At 42.9% G+C, this 17,013-nt stretch overlaps 1 long non-coding RNA gene across 1 annotated transcript; it reads right to left on the reverse strand.

Moving 5' to 3' along the window:
* Positions 1 to 2,115: 2,115 nt before the first annotated feature.
* LOC309515456 lies at positions 2,116 to 8,519 on the reverse strand. Its single transcript, XR_014212489.1, has 3 exons — positions 8,027 to 8,519; positions 4,470 to 4,564; positions 2,116 to 2,445 (listed from the first exon to the last, which is right to left on the reverse strand). It is a non-coding gene; the product is annotated as an uncharacterized lncRNA (long non-coding RNA).
* Between the last annotated feature and the right edge of the window lie 8,494 nt (positions 8,520 to 17,013).

Raw genomic sequence — 17,013 nt, forward strand, 5'->3', positions numbered from 1 at the left:
GTTATTCCAGCAATTGGATCCTTCTTGGACCTTCAAAGCCCTAAACGGCCTCGGTCCAGTATACCTGAAGGAGCATCTCCACCCCCATCGTTCAGCCTGGACACTGAGGTTCAGTGCCGAGGGCCTTCTGGCGGTTCCCTCGCTGCGAGAAGCCAAGTTAGGGAACCAGGCAGAGGGCCTTCTCGGTAGTGGCACCTGCCCTGTGGAACGCCCTCCCACCAGATGTCAAAGAGGAAAACAACTACCAAACTTTTAGAAGACATCTAGGGAAGCTTTTAATGTTTAAATTATTGTATTTTAATATTCTGTTGGAAGCCACCCAGAGTGGCTGGGGAAACCCAGCCAGATGGGCGGGGTATAAATAATTTATTATTATTATTATTATTATTATTATTATTATTATTATTATTATTATTATTATTATTATGAATTAGAAGGGTCTCAGGCCTACAACCTCATAGCAATCTCATAGGCAGGAAACTCCAGTGCTCCCCTATAGCCTAATGGTTGAGTCTTGGAAACATTTTATTTGGCATCGGATTTAAAATTTGATGAGAGAAAGAAACAACATCAGCAGCAGCAGCTGTAAGGGAATCGTCTGAATGATTAAGCCACATCTGCCATTCCAGTTTCCAAATTGACATGGTCTGCTTTCCTTACTGAGCATGTCAAACATGCACCTGAGTACAAATAAACACACTGCTGCGTCAAACAGGTTTTTAGGATAGGAAACGGGTGTTTCAAAAATGACTCCAAATTCCCCTAGTTGTTGCAATTAAACATTTATTTATTTTGAAGACTTGCACTCTGCCTTTCAAATGGCCAGTTCTCAGGGCAGATTACAATAGACAGCAATAGTACTGGCAGGCCGGAAGCGGGGATAATACTCAAAAGTCATGCTTAAGTCATGCCCTTAATCACTTGGCAGATAGATGGGGCCAGAGCATTGTGTTTCCTTTTGGTTCTGCAGTCTGAAGGACCTGACTTGGCAGAGAGTGCTCCTTCTGGTGGATGAGGGAGCAAGCTCCCCTCCTCTGGCCAGTGAATGGGTCCTTGCTGCTCATTCCCTCCTCCTTTTGATGATGTTCATTATGGGAGGCCATAGATGTGACCTTCTAGTTACTCATGGTGCCCTGGCTGGTGGCAGAAGCAGAGTGTGCTTCCATTCTGCTCTGTAGTCCTTGGGCAACCGGCATTGGAAGCCAAGCATACTGTTGAACATTAGGAATAATTTTCTGGTGGTGAGAACTGTTCGACAATGAAACAAGACTACTTGGGAAGGTGGTGAACTCTCCTTAAACAGAGGTTGGATGGCCATCTGTCAGGAATTCTTTAGCTGCCAGGGATTGAATCATAGAACTGTGGAGTTGGATGGGACGCCATGGTCATCCAGTCCAACCCCTTGCAATGCAGGAATTGTTTATCCAACGTGGGGCTCAAACCTCCAATCCTGAGAATAAGAGTCTCATGCTCTACTGATGGAGCTCTCACTGATTTGGATTGACTATCATTATCATTATTTGTTTAAATCACCAGTATCCCAAAAGGTACCACTGACAATTAGTATATACTGGCTGAGATCACAACAGCTCTGATGTCTCTCATACTCCTTGAGAAATATACCGTAATAATTACCAGGACCCATATTTCAAGGTCAAATGCAATTAGTATGGTGAATTAGACAGCAAGACAGACTGTAACTTCATAGTTCAAAAAACAACAATATCTTCTTAGAAGAATCCTTGGGTCTATTGGTTTTTTAAATTGTCTTGGAACAGGGTTTCTTTCATCATCTGACGGTTGAGGTAATGATTCTGACATTGATTTTTTTCCCCTGCTGAGGAAAAAAATATGCTGAAGCAGAAGATTGTGGTGATAAGAAAGTACAGTAAATGAAAAATAAATACAGAAGTACATAGATGACACAGCCAACGTCATTTATTTTTGGGAGAGGATTCTATTTATTGTGCTGGGTATATTTTGTGAAGGGAAGACATTTTTGCAACATTTTTAGTTTAAAATGGAATGTTAACATTGATGGGTACGGGTAAGAGACTATATTAATTATTTTTAATCCTTTACAGACACACTTGTGTGGGTTAGCAAACAAAAGAAAAATGGCTGGTGCCTGTTTTTAAAAACTCAGGGCCTACACATAAACAGCCCCAGTAACAGAGTTTAAACCCCATCAAGCAGATTTAGTGATGCATAGGAATAGGCTTCTAAGCCTTCTTTTAATACATTCCAGCTGCTTGAGGCAGTTGGCCTCAATTACCCGTCCTTCAGAGAAACAGACTGCACAGTGAGGTAAGTTTAAAGTACACTTTACTTACAGTCGTGCATTGTCCTTAGCAGTAAAGATAAAATTCAGGTGATTGTTAGGTTGATTTGTAGCTGGTTGACTGACCAGACCCAAAGAGTTTTCACTAATGGTTCCTCATCACTCTGGGAGACAGGGGGAGGGGAAGACAAATGGTGTGCCACAGGGTTCTGTCCTGGGCCTGTTGCTGTCCAAGATATTTATAAACCACTTGGATGAAGGAATTGAGGGAATGCTCATCAGACTTGCAGATGAGACCGATCTGGTAGGGGTAGCCCATGCCACTGAAGACAGAAGAGCTGGTTGCAGCAGGAGGGGGAGACTCCCTGGATTATTCAGCAACCTGCCTCATCTCTGTCCCCTGGCCCCCCTCCTCTCCTGCCTCCAAACTGCTTTCTGTCACAGCCTCCTCCTGCTCACTAAATCCTGTTGCCTCTTCAGCTTCCAATATCTCCTTGTCTCAGTCTGCTCCCTCTTCTCCCTCCGATGACTCATCTTTGTCTGACCACTAATCCCTTGGCTCTGAGACAGATTGAGGGCAGACTGAGAGGAGATATGATAGCCATCTTCAAATATCTAAAGGGCTGTCACATGGAAGATGGAGCAAGTTTGTTTTCTCCTGCTCGGGAGGGTAGGACCTGAACCAATGGATTCTAGTTACAAGAAAGGGGATTCCAACTAAACATCAGGAAGAACTTTCTGACAGTAAGAGCTGTTTGACAGTGAAATGGACTCCCTTGGAAGGAGATGGACTCCCCTTCCTTGGAGGTTTTTAAGCAGAGGTTGGATGGCCACATTTGTCATGGATGCTCTAGCTGAGATTCCTGCATTGAAGGGGATTGGACTAGATGATCCTCAGAGTCTATTACAACTCTACAAGCATGTGGGTCTATGAGCATTTCTTTCTGATTACATGTTCAAAATGGCTGGAAGCCAAGCCTAATGAAACAGAAGAGTTAGTGGAAAGCAGAGGGGTAAAAAGGGAGCAAAACACCCCTATGGAAAGCAGCAGCTAAGAGGTCAGCCCTCTGCCTCTTGAAGTACTTGAAGTACAAGTACTGGTATCTCCTCTTGTAAATCAGCCCGAGCCCAACAGAAGCAAAGCAAAGTTTGTTAAAGAAATGTGGTCTGAACTTGCGGCAACCAGCTCAGACCTCACAGGTTGAGCTTCTTCAGACAGACTGAAGTACAACAATAGGCTTGATTACCTTCCTCCCAAGGGGAAGGGGAGTGACCTGGCTAAGCCTGGCAGGACAGCTTACTCTATGGCATTAACCCCTCTATGCTGGTTACTGCACAGGAAGCCCATTAGAAATCTTTTGAGTAAGATCAGAACTTACTCTGAATGGGATTTTTATCATGCGAAGTTACAGCAAAGAGTGACTCTGAACATGTGCAGAGTATTATCTTCTGCCACTGCTGGGTAGACTGTGCAGGCCCACACACATCTGTAATTAGAAGGCTCGGCTTCCATGTGACATTGGTGCTTTCATCCTGGAATTTTGTTTGCTTTAAGAAACTGCCATGGCTGCTGACAGGAACAATGGGCCTTTGTGAGCATTGCCTCAGGTTATTCAAGGACCCCATTTTCAGGCTGATTAGGCAACTGGAGCTGAAGGGAAGGTGGTGTGTTATTAACCTAGAAGCTCATGCACCGCGTACGACTGAACTGGTAGTCAGCCAATGCAAGTGGAAGTCTGAAATGCACTCCTCCCACTGCCCAAAAGACAGGAACAAATTTGTTTAGGATTTGCAAGTGAATGAGGGTTCAATTCTATGCTCATTTACCTTGGTGTAAGCCCCACTGGATTCAATAGGGCTTATTTCTGAGTATAGGACTCCATTGTAAGGTTACAGCCCTCAGCAGTAAACATTTGTAGAATTTTCCTTAAATCAAATCAAAACAAAACAAAAACAGACTGGATATGGCAGGCTGAATTTGTGATTAATTCTTGCAACGACACCAAAAGGAGTCCCCGTCCCCCCCCAGTAGTGAGAAACTGTGATATGTTTACAGGCATTAGCTGACACAGCCCAGGATGTAACATTGCATGTTATGCAAATACATCATCCTAAAAATGTCTGTCTCTGACTGATGGTCACATTATTTCTGTCAAGCATAGTCAAAGGCATTCTGTTTCTTTCTTACCATTCTTTGATGCTTACAGAGGGATTAAGATGCCTCTCTAAATCATATGCCCTCTGAATTCCAATAGGCTTGGCTGTGGAATTCTGGACTGTTTCCTAAAATGTAGCACAAGAAAAATACTAATTAGTAATGATATTGTAGTTTAATTTTGCTAGCAATGCCTTGGATGGCAGCTGATGATATTTCTCAGGTATAGGTTGGATGGCTTTAAAAGAAAATTGGGTAAATTTGTGGAGGATAGATAGATAGATAGATAGATAGATAGATAGATAGATGACAGATAGATAGATAGATAGATAGATAGATAGATAGATAGATACCAACTCTTAGGGGCCAAGAGCTCTTCAACCTCCTCCCCAATAAAACATTTGGGGGGGGCAAGTTGATGGGCATTGCCATTCAAATTGTCCATGCACTACCTCATATGATCAATTATGCAGGGCAGGGCATACTTGGGCCCCCCAGTCCAAGTTGGCACCCTTAGATAGAGAGATGGCTTTTCTGTGACAATACTCACCCATACAGAGTGCTGACATCTTTTTTTTTTTTGCTGGCGGTGACCAGAGGAGGAGGAGCGCAGAGAGAAGAAACGCCATGGTGCATCTGCAGCAGCACAACCAAACGCCTTCATCTGCCCCAGCTGCAAGAAAACATGTCTCTCCCATATTGGCCTCTGCAGCCACAGCAGCCACTGCAACCTGCCAACAGCTTGACTTCACCCCCAAGGAGCACTCCTCCATTGTCTCCTGAGACAGACAGATGCCAACGAAACAACATGGCAGCCGTTTTGTGCTGGCACCCACAGGACCTTTATCAATAGATTATTGATGAATACTAGCACCCCATTTTTTTGCCCCCAAAAGCACTGTGTGTGTGTGTATCTGGTGCCTAGGGCCATGTTAGTCAATGGCTTCTTTGAAAAGTCCATTCAATAGGATAATCTTCTCCCCCCATCCCCACCCCATGCAAAGCTCTATAGGAACACAGTGAAGTGGAGCCATTTTGCCAGTCCATTTGCTGTCTTCAACTGGGGTGCTCATTCTCCATTTGACTGGCTGAAACCACATGGTGAACAGCTTGCACAAAAGGAGCTCCTCTATGGCCACCTACACAACATTTAATGCATGCTGTTAAATTTCCAGAGACTGGAGTCGCAGGGGTCAACCATCCTATCAGATACTCATATTTCTGTGTTCCTCCTCTCTCTCTCTCCAAAACTCAGCTAGACATAGCTCTCGTTTTATCTTCACATGCACTGAAAAGGCCAAATGTCATATATTTGGGAGGGAAAGGGGGAAACCTTTATCAGCAATGGGGCCTTGTCGCTGGTTTTTAGCAGGGCCTGGTGACATATTTACTGCCCATTTGTGGCAATGTTTATGTTTTCCTCTGAAGCGTTTGAACTCAGGTCAAGCAGCCTACAGCACTGATGAGATACTTATCTATGGCTCGGCTGTCGCTCTTTTGGCAGGCCGGTGTCATTTTAAAACTTGTTTTACTTGCAAATTAGGCTTTTTTCTTAAGAAAGGGGAGGGAGTAGGCAAGACTTGGCAGCGGTAGCAGTTGCTCTCCCTTAATACAACACTCTCAGGAAGATGAATTAGTCCCAGATCATAGACAACAGGGAATGTGGCTACAATCCAGATGGCAGTCGCTGTGAGGGGCTCCTTAAATAACTTCAGTAGCAGGCAGTTCCAAGAACCAAAAGAAAGGCAACACCCTGCTTGCTCTAGTTATTCATCCTTGAATAAGTGACCCTATAAACATGGCACTCGAGGAACTGGAGAAGCTGGTAGGCTGTTCAACTCTTCAGGAGGGTCATAGCTCAGTTGCAGAACACCTGCCCTTGCAGGCAGAAGGTCCCAAGCTATATCTCTAGTGTCTCCAGGAAGGCTGGGTGAGACTCTTGACTAAAACTCTAGAGAGTCCCTGTAGACAACACCAGTAGTGGTCCATGTGGCACATACTTGATGTCCTGTCACTGAAGACATTGCACTTATGAGGAAGGAGAGGAGAGAGGTGAGGTCAGCATGGTGTAAGTGCACTGGCAGGCACACCGCACTGACTCTGCCAATGCAGCTGCACTACACTGACCTCCCTGCCACCACTTCTCTCCCCCTCCCTGTAAACGTGGCAGTGCTGGTGGCCAAAGGTCAGGTGAGCATTCCTGTCCTACCCCATATTATTAGTACGGTAATTAATTGCCTCTCCTTCACCCCAAGGTCCCAAGTTGAGTTGCAACATTAAACACAATATTTAAAAACTGATTTTAAAAAACTTACAATAATAGAAATAAGGTGAATAGTACTTATTAGTAGAAGTATTAACATTTTAGAGAAATTATCTTCCACCCTTCATCCTAAGGTCCCAGGGCAGGTTTATAACAATTTTAAATGCAAGGGGTTGCAGCCCCTTGCTTGCCAACCCTGCCAAGCCCCATCCCCCATCAGGGAGGCTCAGAGCTAACAAGCCTGCAAATTTCATCCAATTCTGCAAAAAACAACAACCCAACCCCCCCCACACCCAACAGTATATATGTTTCATTTAATAAATAAAACTTCCAAGATGCCCAGCTCACACATTTGTTCTTAATTTAGCAGGCTGTATCCAGTCAGGGGGATTTAATGAAAATCTGTCCAAAACAACAAACAGTATAGCTATTTTAAATTTCTCCATAATAGAACTTGCTGTGCAAAACTTCATTTTTTTAATGAATTGAGATTCCGATGTGAGCCGTATCAGGCAGCTTCCACAGCTCTTCAGGCCAAAACAAGCTATTTTCCAGAACAGCAAACTGTGGAGTCCAAGCTGAATGTTGTGGTTGGTGCACAACCCTAACCATGAGGTATTCTCCTCCACACATTTAACTAAAGTTTTACTTTGAGCAGAAGTGACAGGCAATAACAAACCGGAACTTTTGCAGAACTATGCACTATGCCAAGATGAAAGCATCTCTCTCTCTTTCTGAAAGAGTGAGGCACACAAAACAGGCATGATATGAGAACTGGATCGTTGCAATATTAAACTTGAGGTCCATGGTGTCAGAGTGGGATTAATCAAGAAGTTAAGGGTGCAATAGACTAGGACCCCTTCTGAATGGTTATTAGTAAGGATGAATAAGTATGGAGAGTACACTTAATCCGCTTCTTATCCAGAGTTCACTTCAAATTCCCCATCTCTGTCAGAATGGACTGTGTGTCAATTTCCATATTTGCAGATGAACAAAAGTGCTTTAATGTTACTGTCAGCTCCAGATTATGAGGTGCAGCAGAAGAGATCAAACAGTCCTTAAGGTCATTTGGGCCAAAGTTATTATTCAGATATGAAATACAGTTGCACCTTTAAAAATCAACAAATGTGAGGGCACTTCCAAGTCTTGAAATCATAAAATGAGACCCAAATAGCTTTGTTGCTATTTTATTGCCACTGTTGACATATTGGAAGGATTTGAGAGGATTTGAAAGCCGGAAAGATGGCCAATAAATATGTCAAATCAATCAGTATAAATACACCTTGGAAAATATGTGCCAGATCTGAAGATCTGGAAGATCACTAACCTTTTGAGAAGTTGGAGGCTGCCCACGTGCCAGCTTTCAGCTAAAGGTTTTTCAAACACTCAGCAGGGAAAATTAGATTCAGGCGGCCTTGTGTAATCAGCAATTCTCCACAGCCGGCAAAAAGGGCAAATGGACTTAAACATCCAAACCAAACAAAAGGAAAAAATTGCAGCCATCTAGGCAGAGAAACCCCAATAAATACCGTCAACAGCCTCGGAGAGCGGAGCTACTGTGTATTATGTGTCGGCAGCAAAACAGAAGACAGCTGTGAAAAATAAATATTGCTTCTAATCTGTTTAAGAGTAAAATATCTCCTAAGCTCATCGGGCTCTGTAATAGAAGAGTATTATTTTTCATAAATGAAAATGGTGTGAGAGAGGAAAGGCCAGATATCTAGGTACAGCGGTTTGAATCGGAATAGTCTCGCTTGATATTCCAGTCACGATGCCTCAGAAGCTTATTCGGGAGTTCATTCAGAGGAGGTAATGACTAGGAAAATGACAAAGAAAACTGTTACTGGCCATTAGTGAGCAATCACTCTGTCATATTACCAAGATAATTTAGATAAATGGTTGAGCTGTCTCCCAGGGAAACAGGGTGCCACTTCTGATAGGAGCAGCCTTTTAAGGATTTTGACATATATTATTTATTTCGTACAGACACACGTCATTCTACAGATGTTGACTCGTTCCTTCATATCCGTTTGAGGGAAATTGTAAAAATCCGTTTCAGTAATCTGAGAACAACAACAACAACAACACACACACACACACACAAAAAGGCTGATGTTCATTTTACAAGGCAACGTCAACGTAGACTTGGCTTTGAAGCACAAATGGGGGCATTTCATTCTCCTCCTTGTGACAGACTCTCTCCATGTCACAAGACATAGCCAGGGATTATGGAAGTTGCAGTTTACAAATCTGGTCAGCACCAAGTGGGTTATTCCTGCTGTAGGCACTCTGCTGAAAAAATGCAATAAAGGAGGAAGAGGGGATAACAGGTCGAGTTACCATGATCCTTCCTTCCCTAGGAATTTGTCTCCAGCTGTATAGCATGACAGCCATCTGTAGGATTACTACAGAATCACAGAGAATCACCTAAAGTAAAATGAAAAGTGAATTTCCTCGCTTGGTGAGATATATGAGAGGTTAACTCAGGAAGGCAAAAGGGGTTCAATACAATTAGTAAAATTTCTCTGGTAGGTTGCGTGTGTAAAGAAAAATACATTTATCACATATTGAAAAACCTCAAGGAAATCAAAAAAGCAACCAGAAACTTATGAGATTGGGAAAGTCTTGCATCTTGCATTCTCAAATTGTATAACAGGTCTGCACTTCCTTTCAAACAATTTTTTTTTACCACAACACCCTGTTTTACTCATCACACACAGGTTGATTTGCTTAAGATTTGCTGTATGCTGCAATTATACACCACTCCCTTAATTTTGTCACTGAGAATTCCTTCATTAAAAAAAATGTGCAGCTTTCTCCAGTCTGGTACCCTCCAGAACTTTGATTCCATCAGCCCCCATTCCTGCCTGGTCAATTGTAAAGGATGGCAGGAGCTGTAGTCCACAGCAACATCAGCTGGGCACTAGGTATGGGGGAGAGTGATTTAGTGGGGCAAGCCAAGGGCACCTTTGTATCCTTATTTATTGCCCTTATTTATTTTCTTCTTTAGAAATTCATTTATTGATACCTATTCAAAAATGTGCAATAGTCCATACCCATTACAAGGTATCTTTTTTATAATAAACTGAAATAAAACAGCTACTTGATCTAAAAAAGAACAGAAAAAGAGAGACCAAAAGATAGAGAAAGCAAAAGAAAAGGCGAGATAAGAGATTAAAGAAAGATAAAGAATGATAAAAAGACTCCTGATTCTCTGCTCTACAGCTTTCAATCATTAAAATCCAACCAAATCCCAATGTTACAAGTTCGTTTTCTCTTCATGCAAAAAGTGCATAAGAAGTTTCCAGTCCTGAATAAATGTTGACAATGATTTTTCCTCTAATTAAGTACGCTAACTTTGCCATCTCACCCAAGCCCAATACTCATTTATTGGCCATTCTGGATCATATTGTGAATCCTCATCTTCCTGATTCACAATTAGTTGCCTCTTGACAACTGGCCAAAATTATAATTCACTGTAAGGAATCCTCTGTCTGTCTGTCTGTCTGTCTGTCTGTCTGTCTCTCCCCCCCCCCCATGTATGTATTAGAATTTCACAGTATAGCCTAACCTGGAGTGTGGAAAACAGCAACCAAATGCTGCTAATGTGGCTAAAAGCACTAATCTGTTTTATGAAGCACGAATTCCTTTATAGTGTTTTCCCATCAGATCCTATGCATTTTCCCATGGCTTTTTCTTGTCATTTTTCCTTCATGATCACTTATCATTCGAAAGCAAGGCATTTCTATTTCCCAGCCCATTTTCTTCATTTTTATTACCTGCAGAGGGTCTGTTCCACTAAAACCGTAATGACACAATGATTGCCATGGCAACAGACTGGTGTCCTAAATCATGGCTGCAATTTCTTGGCAGAAATGAGCCAAGTTCTAGCCTTGGAACAGCGCAGAATCAAACATGGAGGTTTCTAAATATTAGGGACAAAGCATTTCTAAAGTAAAGATATGCCTTCCCTTTATGGAACACAGCTATAATAAGAGATAATTCAGACATAATTCTAAGAACTTGGGAGGCAGACTGAATAGTCCCATTTTGGACATCTTTATTTCCTTTATTCATTTCAACAAATTATATACCACAACAGTGGTACCTCGGGTTACATACGCTTCAGGTTACATATGCTTCAGGTTACAGACTCCGCTAACCCAGAAATAGTACCTCGGGTTAAGAACTTTGCTTCAGGATGGGACGCGGGTGGTGCTGGGACGTGGGTGGCGCTGTGGGTTAAACCACAGAGCCTAGGACTTGCCGATCAGAAGGTCAGCGGTTTGAATCCTCGCAACGGGGTGAGCTCCCGTTGCTCGGTCCCTGCTCCTGCCAACCTAGCAGTTCAAAAGCACACCAAAGTGCAAGTAGATAAATAGGTACCGCTCCGGTGGGAAGGTAAACGGCGTTTCCATGCGCTGCTCTGGTTTGCCAGAAGCGGCTTAGTCATGCTGCCCACATGACCCGGAAGCTGTCTGCGGACAAAATGCCAGCTCTCTAGGCCAATAAAGCGAGATGAGCGTCGCAACCCCAGAGTCGGCCACGCTTCAGGTTACATACGCTTCAGGTTACAGACGCCGCTAACCCAGAAATAGTACCTCGGGTTAAGAACTTTGCTTCAGGATGAGAACAGAAATTGTGCTCCGGTGGTGCGGCAGCAGCAGGAGGCCCCATTAGCTAAAGTGGTGCTTCAGGTTAAGAACAGTTTCAGGTTAAGAACAGACCTCCAGAATGAATGAAGTACTTAACCCGAGGTACCACTGTACATGCCATAGTCTCTGGGCAGCATACAATGAGGTCCAATCCAGTTTGCAAGGCTGGGATATGTCTGCAAGGCTAGGATCAAAGGGTGCATGGCTGTGTTATCCTTCTCATGCCACCCTGCCAGCCTCGAGCCACTTTGGGAGGCTGGGATAACCCAGGGACTGTGCTGGCTGGCCAGGTTCCTGCCTGCACAGGTGAGTGGGCAGGTGGCACAGTGTGGCCCCACTTGGGTCTGGTGGCGGTGGGACACTCCAACAGAGTCGGTGTTGAGGGCTGGGCTGGGCTGGTGGGCTCCCTTCACCCTTGGTACCCTGCCCCTACTCTGGGCACGCTACTCCACTGGAACACAATCCTGAGCACACTTTCTAGGAAGTAAACCCCATAAAATGCAGTGGACTGGGGATTCCTTATGTGTAAACTGGCATAAGATGGTGGTGTTACTGCTTAATATTCCATTAAATTTTAGATGCTTGGATCGAAGAGGAGGGATGTCCATTGTAATAAAGCTACAGAGAACGATTATTCCAATTGTAATAAAGTGTAAGTGCAGTACAAATTAAAATGTTTCTGCCAATAAGCCATATAACACTGGTCCTGAAAGTCCCACATTGGCTCCCAGTACATTTCCAAGCACAATTCAATGTGTTGGTGCTGACCTTTAAAGCCCTAAATGGCCTCGGCCCAATATACCTCAAGGAGCATCTCCACCCCCATTGTTCAGCCTGAGGTCCAGCTCCAAGGGCCTTCTGGCGGTTCCCTCACTGCGAGAAGTGAGATTACAGGGAACCAGGCAGAGGGCCTTCTCGGTAGTGGCACCCACCCTGTGGAACGCCCTCCCACCAGATGTCAAAGAGAACAACAACTATCAGACTTTTAGAAGACATCTTTGATATTTTATTGTGTTTTTAACAGAATTGTTGGGAGTCACCCATAATTATTATTTATTATAAATTATTATAAAGTAGCAGGGTTTTGAAAAGATTACCTGATGAACCTCAGGGAGCCTTCTGGCCTGCGACATGTTAAAATGAACAGCCTGTCATATTGAGGGCCTATTATGTTTTTTAAAAATATCCCGCATCACTGAAATATAAGGAAACCCCCCTTTTCCTTTAGATGCTGAACGATGTCAGCTGGTTGAAGGCCTTTCCACGTTCTTCTAGATCATTCACCCTCACTTCCCTTCCAAGGGTACAGCTGGCCACGTCATGCTTAGCTGGTGTGACACAGTGGCATGCAGTTGGCTGAGAAGCACCGTATTTTTCGCTCTATAAGACGCACCAGACCACAAGACGCACCTAGTTTTTGGAGGAGGAAAACAAGAAAAAAAATATTCTGAATCTCAGAAGCCAGAACAGCAAGAGGGATCGCTGCGCAGTGAAAGCAGCAATCCCTTTCGCTCTCCTGGCTTCTGGGATAGCTGCGCAGCCTGCATTCGCTCCATAAGACGCACAGACATTTCCCCTTACTTTTTGGGAGGGAAAAAGTGAGTCTTATAGAGCAAAAAATACGGCACATCTAGCAAAATGACTTCCGTGTAGGAAGCTGTCTGCCAGTCACTCAGTCAGTCTGGGAGCAGCCTTTGAAAGGGGAAGCTGTCGCAACTCCATTAAAGAAAAACGCGTAGGATTATTGCCATGCTTAGTAACGAGTTACATTAAATTGCATAGGCTTGATTGCTGGTAAAATCAACAGCCATGAAACGTCCAAAACCACAATTAAAACCTACAGTGCTAATTTTGTACAAAATCAATAGGCATGAAATGTTTGGCAGTTACAGTTGCATTAGCCATGCCTTGGGGGGGGGGAGAATGAGGAAAACCAACTGGCCAGTTTCGTTAATTGGGGTACTTTCAATGCCATTCAACAAACGTGGGTTGCTTGTAATGTTCATAAAAGGCTAGAGGGCAGCAATGCCTTGGCATCAGTCTGGATGGCATTGATTACCATGAAAGGGGAATGGATTCTAATGATTCATCACTAGAGATGTAATTTGAGAGAGCGTGCCTGTTTGTTCAGCTTTCATGCGCTCTTGAGCCCCTCCTAGTTTGCTACAGATTTGGTTTCATAATTTCTTTGTTGTCTAGCCTTCCTTGCACCCCATCCTGCAGTGTGTGTGTGTGTGTGTGTGTGTGTGTGTGTGTAGCTAAATATTTATGTAAATTTCAGGAGATGGTGATCTAGCGCACTGTAATCCCGCAAACGCTCATAGGATCTCATTCAAGGTAGGCTTGCTTCAAAGACAGAGCAAAATGGTACATTATGTGGTATTTAGATAGTAATATTGAAAGCTGAAAAAATCATGCACATTTCTACTGAAGATTTCACCAATGTTTCTAGGTCTCTTGAAGCCACAGCATATAACAGAGGGAGCTAGAGAGCACTAAAGCGCACTAGAAAGTGCAAGGGAACGCTAGAGGAGAGCTAGATTGGAGAAAGTTGTGTATACGACTCACTCCAAGGAGCTCAATAGCCTTGGGCTGAAATGCAGGCTAATGGAGCCTGTTTGTGTGTGTGTGTGTGTGTGTGTGTGAGAGAGAGAGAGAGAGAGAGAGAGAGAGAGAGAGAACTCTGTTTGTCAGCTCTAATTATAAGCTATAGTATGTTATGCCTTGGACAGGCATCTGTCTTATGGAATTATTTGGATATATCTTTGATTGTTTTCTACCTGTTTTTCAAGAAGTTCCGCTTAGTAAAGCTTTGATTAATACTTATGGGTCTGGACAATGTTTTATTCCAAGAGGAGTCCGTTTTTATGCATCCAGTTGCTTCAGGCTGAATGATATTAATATCTGCAATACGCTTATCTAGGGATATCCCTGCTGCTTAAAACAGCCCCCACTTCATTTCTGGCACCAGGGCTACTCCCAGTCCACACAGTCCACATTTCATGACACCCAAACTCAATTTTTATACTTGCGACATTTATTTTATTTTTTATGATACGCCCAGGGTGACATTGATAAAGAAGTACTAAATCATTATTGTGGTCTTTCAGATTTATCTTGCACTTTTTGGTCTCTTATCATTGATAAATGATTCACAGAGACTTGTGTTTGACTGTTTTATTTCCCCATTATTTTCATATTATATGATGCACACTGTCTGGTGTGATAAAGCTTGTCAAAGTCGGGCATCTTCTGGGTTTATTTCATTGACATCAACATATTTTCCCAGCTTTTTTTTTCTTTTGTTTGTTATTTGTTCATTCTTTGAGGTTATGCCTTGTTGCTCTATTCCCATGAGTGTGAAGTTGATTTCTGGTTATAATTATCAGGGTTAAGTGGAAGGGGCAGGCGAGTTGCCATAAAGCAGTGTTTCCCAACCAGGTGCCCTTCACATGATATGGAATTATGGATTATGGAAGCAGCAGGGTGATTAATGGATAGACAACCAAAGTGGATTTTGAGAGCCATTATAGTGGCTCTCAAAGCTACAAACATGTGCCTGACCAAACTGCGGGAGGCAGTGGAGGACAGGAGTGCCTGGCATGCTCTGGTCCATGGGGTCACGAAGAGTCGGACACGACTAAACGACTAAACAACAACAAATAGTGGCTCAGGGACTTCTACCTTCAGCCTGGAAGGATAAATATTCACTGTCTGTCACACAGTGGTCTGAGGACCTCATTGCCCTAGCTGCATTCAAACATATTTCATATGAGCATCCATTTTGTGTGGATACCAATTTGTATATCTGGGGCGGGGGCTTATATTAAGTTACATGTTTAATTTAATATTTGTGCACTGGTGGTCACTGTATCTGCAATGTGAATTGACAGTAGTCCACTGTTAGTATTATCAGATTGCTGCTGCTGTTATTATTATTCTCTCTTCCTTAATTATTTTCCCTGTTAATAATAATAATAATAATAATAATAATAATAATACTTTATTTATTTATTTATTTATTTATACATACATACATACATACATACATACATACATACATACATACCCTGCCCATTTGGCTGGGTTTCCCCAGCCACTCTGCATGGCTTCCAACAAAATATTAAAATACAGTGGTCTGTTAAACATTAAAAGCTTCCCTAAAATAATAATTTTCTAGAAATGGTACTTACTTACTTACTTACTTACTTACTGAAAGTTGTAGTCAAAAACATCTGCAGACCAGGTAGAGAAAGTCTTGCCTTAATGAAACGGCACTCACAACTAGCCAATGAATAGTAGTGAGTGTTGTTATTGTTTTACCTCCTTGAGGACATTTGCACAGACTTGAGTTGTACTATATGGTGCATTTATTAGCCAATGAGTGGCAAGGGCAATGAGTGGCAATGAGTCACCCAAGGGCAGCTTTGCTGTTAAGGCAAACAACCGAGACCACTGACAGAGCAACATCCACTTTTGCAGAGAGCAAAGCCAGCTTAGGTCACCAGTGCCTCTCCATCTGACCATCACTACCAACTTTGTATGTGCAGCTAGCAAATTAGTTGGAATGAGTAGTCTGATCTTATAGCCCCAAGACCCTCTACCTACAGGAAGGTCACCAGGCACCCTCCTTTACAGAGAACATTCTTCTGTGCTATATGGACCATTTGACATTTTGAGTCCAACTATTAAAGTTAGACTCCTTCATGCCACACCTAGTCAATGACATCTGGGGTCATAGCATGACCAAGAAAGAACAAGATGTTTCTTTTATTTCTGCCCGCTTTGACTTCAGAAATAAAGGCAAAAGCAGTGTGTGGCAGGCTGAAAAATCTCTCTCCTCCGCCCTTTTCATTTGGCAAGAACTGTTTCAAAGCCTGTGGCTTAAATGAAAAACCAATTTTGTATAAAATGTCCTTGTCCATGTCCGCTATTAGTTTGCTGGTGTTTAACAATAGCCCCAAGGCCAGAGTGGGATTGTCCAAATGTGAGTCTGGGAATGACTCTTGGCTGCCCTAACAGTTCACGATTCTGCATGTAGCGTCAAGAGGTTATATGACCCATGGCCTAACCTATTGCAGTACAGGAAGAAAATTATACATATATATATTCTTCCCCCATTCTAAATTGCACTTTATTTGTGCACTAGGGAAAAATCTTATACATGTGTCAGACTGTTAGAGGCAAATGGTACAGTCATTCAGAAATGGATGCAGAAGGTCAAAGATGGCTGCAGAGAAACACTGTGTCAAAAATTTCAGAAGAAGACAGGGAGTTTGTTGGGGGGGGTGAGAAGGTTTGTTTGGATTTTAAGCAAACAAAAAATGAATGCAAGAGCTCGAAGATTTCAGCAAAATGCATTGTGTAAAGCCCTCAGAAGAAGAGAGGGAGGTTTGTGGGGGTTGAGATTATTTCATGGGGTTTTTAAGCAGGCAAAAAATTGCCCTACATTCCAGCCTAGTTCAGGAGAGTCTGTGAAGCCGCCTGCCTGTAGTAACTGTTGTATTCTTCTGTGAAGAAATCAGGAACTTTATTCACTGGAGGGAAATCTGAGATCATTGTAGTTCAGCAAGCATTTATTTATAAATACAGTTTTTTATGAGTCACCTTTCAGCCTTCAGACGCCCCCCAAGGCAATTTAAAGACTGTTAACTTGAAG

This window comes from Podarcis vaucheri (genome assembly GCF_965113315.1).
Source record: "Podarcis vaucheri genome assembly, chromosome: 12".
Lineage (NCBI taxonomy): Eukaryota > Metazoa > Chordata > Lepidosauria > Squamata > Lacertidae > Podarcis > Podarcis vaucheri.